The sequence below is a fragment of the Octopus bimaculoides genome, chromosome 1, assembly GCF_001194135.2.
Source record: "Octopus bimaculoides isolate UCB-OBI-ISO-001 chromosome 1, ASM119413v2, whole genome shotgun sequence".
Lineage (NCBI taxonomy): Eukaryota > Metazoa > Mollusca > Cephalopoda > Octopoda > Octopodidae > Octopus > Octopus bimaculoides.
The window spans coordinates 94,198,890-94,205,647 of NC_068981.1; the positions used below are offsets into that span (position 1 = coordinate 94,198,890).

General features: G+C 34.1%; 1 protein-coding gene and 1 long non-coding RNA gene across 4 annotated transcripts in view; one reads left to right on the plus strand and one right to left on the minus strand.

Moving 5' to 3' along the window:
- The window catches only part of LOC106875285 (endonuclease/exonuclease/phosphatase family domain-containing protein 1), an 84,708-nt gene that overhangs the window by 52,046 nt on the left and 25,904 nt on the right, over window positions 1-6,758 (minus strand). The window contains exon 1 of one of the 3 annotated variants that reach the window (XM_052968275.1): window positions 3,355-4,181. The exons of 1 other annotated variant lie outside the window; for it this stretch is intronic. The gene's annotated coding sequence lies outside the window, so the exon portion shown is untranslated. Of the gene's footprint in view, window positions 1-2,615; window positions 2,753-3,354; window positions 4,182-6,758 lie in introns of those variants that run through there. One more of the 3 variants, XM_052968279.1, reaches the window with a different exon arrangement.
- On the plus strand, window positions 2,781-4,575 carry LOC106873163 (uncharacterized). Its single transcript, XR_001409845.2, has 2 exons — window positions 2,781-2,909; window positions 4,180-4,575. It is a non-coding gene; the product is annotated as an uncharacterized LOC106873163 (long non-coding RNA).

The following is a 6,758-nucleotide window of genomic DNA, read 5'->3' on the forward strand; positions in this document are numbered from 1 at the left end:
GTGATAAACAGCAAACATAGAGTATCAATCAGCTGTAAGGGTGGTCTGAGGAAAATCTGGCTGCTATTTCTAGCCGATTGTAGCGGGAGGTTCTCTTTTTGATCTACCTAGACTGATAATATGAGACAGCTAGTTGTCGATTTAAATTTGTGCAGTTCAACATCTGAGCTAAAACATAGGCAGGGATCATTGCCAGGGTTAAACTTAGTGAGACCCTAGGCTATGTAAAGCTTGGAAGTGCCTGGTTAAAAAATTACACCAGAAGGTTTCACAATATTGGTGCTCCTCTGCAATGTAAGGTGCTAGGCTGAAGCTTATATGCCTACATCAAAAACTTTAGGTGTTGTAATTTTAGTAATAAACAGCAGAGTATTAATCAGCTGAAAGGGTGTATCTTCTGAATGTACTCTTGGACATTTGTGTATAAACAAGATGCAAAACTCCAACTATGTGAGCAGTACTCCATATTACATGTGTGCTTTGCAGAAGATCCATTACTTTTTCAGAGATAAACTATTTTCTTGTATAGAAAAAGAAACTTTACCTTTGGGATGCAATCTTAAATGTGTTACTGACATAAAAGTATACAATATAAAGTGGAAACCAAAGAAAATGAGAATATTTTAAGTTAGGTTCCAAACAGAGGGTCAAAGGTCTCTTTCAAATATGTTAAAATTGTAGATTAGCAGGAGGTCTTCCAGTGAAAAGTTGATGTGGAGGTCACTGATATCTGAACATTTCACATATTTATTAAGACAGCATTGAGGTTTAGAAGTGGATCCATTTAAAATTCTAACAAAAGTATATTATTACACTGGTTAAACCAGTTAATTTAACCTTATTTTTTTTTTATGTCAGTCTGTTGCCTAGATAAATCTTAGCTAGCCAGATTTGCATGAGCTTTGCTAATGGTTGTTTCACTCTTCTCCACATATATAATCTTTATATCCTCCAAAAAAAAAAAGAGAAAAGAAAAAAAGTTGGGTTCCACATGAACATGCCTCAGTTTCTAAACTTGTTTTCTCTCATGTTTTTAGTCTAAACCCATTCATTAATAATCTATATTAAAAGGGAAAACCTCTGGTCCTGGTTGTTTATCTTGATTTTTTATTAAAAAACAAAACAAAAACCAATAAGAAAAAAGCTGAACTGATTTTCACATCCATCGGCGTGTTGGTAGTTGATAGTTTACTAATTAACCGGTATATGTGCTTCAAGTAATAAATTCATTTCCATTACATCTACAATTTCATTCAGTATTTTTACGAAGGCTGTATATACAACCAGAGTAAGTGGGTGCAACACTTCAGTAGCAATTTAACTTTGTTATTTTTAGAGTCTTCTAAGCTGTTATGAGTCAAAGCAAAATCTAGTTTTGGATAGGTATCTATTTTGTTTTTCATTTATTTATTGTTATCATTATCAATATCATTTACGATCTGAGTTCAAACTCTGCAGAGATCGACTTTGCCTTTTATCCTTTCGGGGTCGATAAATTAAGTACTAGTCAAGTACCGGGATCGATGTAATCGATTTACCCCTAACCCCAAACTTCCAGGCTTTGTGCCTATAGTAGAAAGGATTATTATTATCATTATCATCAACAAGATGAGTCGTTCAGGCCAATAAACAAATAAATGTTAGAGTTTATACAGGAGTGGTTATTATTTTGAAAGAGTAGGGCAGTAACATCAAGCATCCCAAAACGTCGAGGATTTTTTTTCTTAAACCTTAGGAAAGATATAGGTAACGTCAACGCAAATTAAGACAGGTGTCTGAATCGTCCCACAGTTGTCTTTACAATGTATTTTCCCCCTTTATTACTGTTTAAGTGTAGAAGGGTTTTTGCCCTTAACAGAAAGGTTTGGGGTTATTAGTACGAGAGAAGAGTGGGGTTGCTGTAAAAGTGAAGTGCGAAATGTTAGCAAGTCAATGTAATCTAATTATAAAGTTTGTTTACAACACTATTCTAAACATTCAGAAATGTGTCTGGTAATTCGAGAATAGGAAGGAATTTCATACTGAGAACTTTTTAATTTTTAACATAGGGCTAAGATCAAATTTCACCAATATCTTGACGATATCACTAGTTGTTTTACGACGACAGTTTTTGTCTTTAGATAAATAATTATTTTACATATATGATAATTTGATCACAAGGGAGGGGTGTCACGATTATTAACATTATATAAAATTGTCATCCATTTAACATTGCATTTCATCGAGACCGCATTTATATTTTAGTTGTGGATCCATGTCTGTTTCTAATAAAAATAGACCATTTTTACCGTTGGAAGTCGAGTAACTTCTACGACGAAGTCAAAGACTATATTTTAATAAAACCCAAATAATTAAATATCAAATCACTATAACGAGCATTTGTTATAACAACTGAAAATCGTGGTTGTTTTTGTTTTGTTTGACTACAAAATTTTATAGAAAAAAGAGAAAAAATGCAACAAATCAAAACATAAACACAATATAAACTATTTTATGAAAATAACTCAAAACAAACGTCCGAAGGAGTAAAAGAAATATTAATGTAAAAAATAAAACAAAACATTGAAAAATAAATAAATATTGTGTGATTTTTTTAAAACATGAAGTGGTATTACCTTATACAAGCAGACAGGTCTTTTCAGAGACATCCGAAGACACTGATGAGCCGAATCACTTTTTTTTTATTTATTTTTTTTTATACATATTTGAAACTAATTAGATCTAAATGTCCTGGTTTCGATTCATACGAAACTCACGTTTCACCCAAGATGAAACAAAATGGTCGACCCATAAAGAATATGAAATATACAACTGCTAATAAATGTTACAGACATTTTTATAGTACTTCTAAATATACACTAATCGGCTCCTAATTCAGCCGGATTGCGTATGCAATTTATCTATCCAAGGTAAATCGTGTTCATTAGTTCGAAATTCAAATGAAAATAAAGGACATTAATTGAATAAAACAAAGAAAAAAAGTTTATAATTAGAAGCATTACTCGCCAAGAGGTGCTTATTATCTTTCGTTACCTTTAAAACTTTATTATTGTGGTTATAGTTATTTTAACATTAAAAATCCAAAAATATTATTATAACTGTTGCCGGTATCTCTATGTCCTGTGATTTTCCCCACCGTTTTACAAGTATTTATTTTACATTCCTATAGCACCGAATCACTGGTTAAATTTAACTACTCTGAGAAATATATCTCATTTATACACTAAAATTTTTTTTTTAAACAAGTAATAACCATGAACATCAACAATTAAATGATTTTTGAAGTTTTAAATTGTGTCCAGAATCATAAACATCATCAGTTATTGAAATAATTAGAGCTGATAATATAAATACCTTCGTTTATGGTAACCAAAATATTCCGTTCCATTAAGTAAGTTGTCTACTACAAAATATCATCCTCTCAAGTGAAAATAGAAAACCTTCACCTTCCTTTTTTTCTTGTTCTTGTTTTGTTTTTGTGCTCTTTTTACTTAAACGTAGGTAAGGTTGTTGCTGCATGTTGTAATCATCTGTGGCTGATGTTTATTCTAAGTCATCTTCTATAATTGGATATAGTGTTTACAGATAAATATTAATACTCTCTCTCGAGTTATAATATTGATTTTTTTTTTCATGGGCACGAGACTTGTAGATTTATAGAACAGGTGGAGGTTGTGTAATTTTCATGCCTTTCTGAAGGGCATCAAGATCACATATGATTTGAAATTGCTACGGGTGTTTTGACGAGATGCATTGAGATTTACCATTAATTTATTGAGATTAGTACAGTTTATTTTTAAAATGAATTCAAATGGTATGTCGAAACGTCTGTTGTTCTTTTCAATAATTAAATAAACAGAAATAAATAAATTAAAATATAAAACGTTGGAATCCCTAACCCAAACGTGGCTGCAGTCTCACTCTGCTCTGAGTTTTATATTGATTTTCTTGGGGCACATGGCCAATTTTTGACGAGAAAGCTTAATCGTTGAATAAATCCTAATACATTACTGGCTCTTAATCTATTAATCCTAGCAGGAGCCTTATTGTTTCTGAATGTTCATTGCCTTCTTAAATTCTTAGATTTCATAGTTGTTGCTTCTTAGTTCCATGTCACCTCTGATCGTGCGAATCTATGATTAAAGACATCCAACCGTGATTATCTTATCTTCTTTTCAGATAAGCAGTTTCTCTGCCAGTCTCGACAATTAGCTTCCAGTTGTGTTCGGTCAACTGAATTCCTTCTCGTAAAATTAAACTGTAAATGGTTGTGTATTTTACAGGCACGTGTGACTTACGCAACTGTCGGGCCGAATTAACGAGACACTGTGACAAGACTAGACTTTTTGAATTGCAAGAACAACTCAGAGAATGAGAAAAGAAGGAATCGGCGCTTCTTTTGTTTCTAGGGTCCCCTAAAGTGAAAAGAATTGATCTTGTCATAAGCTGGTGCTTATCAGATTAACCGGATCTAAAGTTTTAAATAATAGTTCAAATGTGTTCGTATCAATTTCAATGGTCACACCGACACGATTGATTTGAATTGAATTTTTATTAAAAAGCCCTGTGCATATATCACGGTCGTTGTTCTTCTTGCTGACACTCGAATACTACTACTGTCACGCTAAAGTGGTATTGGTGGTGGTAAGTGAGTTTGCTATTAACCTTTTTATTATATTTCTGTTGAAACTCACTACCTTTGTTTCAATTAATTTTGAAAATAATGAAGATTATTTTAACAATATAACTTTGACCTTATTAAACTTGAGCATAAATTCACAGGAAATTTTGATGAAGGCTTTTAATTTAGATTTAATTTAGATTGCTTTAAAACATAAAGTTTGTTTCATAGAACCAGGGGCAATCTTGGCCAGGTTGTTATCCACTTTTATTCTTTTGTTTATATCTGAAACTGAACAAGTATTAAGTACATAAATATACAAGAAATATGTACACGTCTAGTTTAGAATATTCAAATATGTATGTGTGTGCAGGTCTTGCTGTTAGTTTTTGTACCCCCATTACTTCTTGACAATAGGAACTGGTATTGGTTTGTTTATGTCCCCACAACTTTGAAGTTTGGCTAAAGAGACTGATAGAATAAGTACCAAACTTTAACAGAAAATAAGTACTAGGTGTCAATTTGTTTGAATAGAAACCTTTCAAGGTGGTGCACCAGCATGGCTGCTGTCCAACAGCAAGTAAAAATAAAAAAACTAAAAGATATTCCACAGTACAATACATTTCTTTTCACTTTCATAATTTTGTTAGTAATTAAGATGATGAGCTGGCAGAATCGTTAGCATGCTGGACAAAATGCTTAGCAGTATTTCACCCATCGCCACATTCTGAGTGCAAATTCTGCCAAGGTCGACTTTGCCTTTCATTCTTCCAGGGTTAATAAATTAAGTACCAGCGAAACAGTGGTTGATGTAATCATCAGTGGGGTTGATGTAATCGACTGGTCCCCTTCCCCAAAGTTTCAGGCCTTGTGCCTTTAGTAGAAAGTATTACTTTGTTGATGATTATGAGGCAGACCCAGTTGAAAGATAAAGACTTAAAACTAATTTTAATCCTTAAACTAGCTCTTTTGATAGATTAATCTGTCATTTTTACAGCTTTCCTCCTCTATATGTCCTTATATTCAATTAAGATAGAGAAGTGAAAAGCATAACAAAAGCTTCAACTAATCTTAACACTATCCTTGACTCCTAATTCACCTTAGGTTTGTGCACTAAATGTAAAACTTCATGTGAGTCTGTAAATTGAAGTGAGCTTGCCAACAAGAATGAATTGCTGAAATAATCCCTTTTTAAGCAATGCTTCCTTTTTATAGTCTATTATGTCTGTCTGACTTTGTGTGTGTCTGTCTGGGTGTCTGTCTTCTACTATAACCTTGAACCAACCAATGCATTGTGTGGAACCTGTCATATGTGTGTGTGTGTGTGTGTGTGTCTTTATGGCTATGTTTTCTCCCTTCACACTACTTGACAACTGGTGTTGATTTGTTTACATTTTTGTGATCTAGCGATTCAGTAAAAGAGATTGACGAAATAAATCCCAGACTTTAAATATAAGGCTTGATTTCTTTGATTAAAAACCCTTCAAGGCAGCACTTCAGCATGGCCACTGTCCAATCACAGAAAGAAAAGAGTATATATATATATATATATATATGCCCCTCAGCCCGGGCTACCCGACGGACAGAAAGACCAATTTTATGACACCCTCCTGCAGACTACCTCATCGACGAATGACAGGGACCTTCTCTTTGTGGCTGGTGACTTCAATGGTCATGTTGGACAACATTCAGGGGGCTTCTATGGCGTACATGGAGGCTATGATTTTGGTTCCCGCAATGAGGAGGGAACCAGACTGCAGGAGTTCTGTGATACAAATGACCTTATGGTCTGCAATACTAACTTCAGGAAACCTGCCAGTCACCTAGTCACCTACCGTTCTGGCAGGCACACAAGCCAAATTGATTACATCCTCGCCAGGAAAAGGGAAAGATGGCTGCTTAGAAATTCCAAAACATTCCCAGGCAAAGAATGTACCCCACAACATAGACTAGTAGTTAGTGACTTCAGGATCAGAGCTAAGTGGCTGCCCAGAAGACGACCAGCTTGGAGGAGAAGGGTATGGAAGCTCAAAGATCCTGCGAATGGACAAAGATTTAGAGACTTATTACTCGAAGCCTTCGACGAAATAGAGGGGGATGTATCTTCACACAATGTAGAGGACAACTGGACGTTTCT